At 52.1% G+C, this 489-nt stretch overlaps 1 protein-coding gene across 2 annotated transcripts in view; it reads left to right on the top strand.

Moving 5' to 3' along the window:
- The window catches only part of arap3 (ArfGAP with RhoGAP domain, ankyrin repeat and PH domain 3), a 36,833-nt gene that overhangs the window by 31,837 nt on the left and 4,507 nt on the right, over window positions 1-489 (top strand). The window lies entirely within an intron of this gene.

The following is a 489-nucleotide window of genomic DNA, read 5'->3' as shown; positions in this document are numbered from 1 at the left end:
TTCTCCTGAGTGACGTTCTCCTGTGTGTGACGTTCTCCTCTCTTTGTCATGTTCTCCTGTGTGTGACGTTGTCCCGTGTGTGACGTTCTCCTGAGTGACGTTCTCCTGAGTGTCGTTCTCCTGAGTGTCGTTCTCCTGTGTTTGACGGTCTCCTCTCTGTGTCATGTTCCCCTGTGTGTGACGTTCTCCTGAGTGACGTTCTCCTGAGTGACGTTCTCCTGTGTTTGACGGTCTCCTCTCTGTGTCATGTTCCCCTTTGTGTGACGTTGTCCTCTCTGTGTCATGTTCCCTCGTGTGTGACGTTTTCCTGTGTGTGACGTTCTCCTCTCTGTGTCATGTTCCCTCGTGTGTGACGTTCTCCTGTGTGTGACGTTGTCCTCTCTGTGTCATGTTCCCTCCTGTGTGACGTTTTCCTGTGTGTGACGTTCTCCTCTCTGTGTCATGTTCCCCCGTGTGTGACGTTCTCCTGTGTGTGACGTTCTCCTCTCT

Source organism: Pundamilia nyererei, unplaced genomic scaffold (genome assembly GCF_000239375.1).
Source record: "Pundamilia nyererei isolate P.nyererei 1_Seehausen unplaced genomic scaffold, PunNye1.0 scaffold00001, whole genome shotgun sequence".
Taxonomy (NCBI): domain Eukaryota; kingdom Metazoa; phylum Chordata; class Actinopteri; order Cichliformes; family Cichlidae; genus Pundamilia; species Pundamilia nyererei.
The sequence above is the reverse complement of the archived record's forward strand: the minus strand, read 5'-3'. Positions and strand labels throughout refer to the sequence as shown.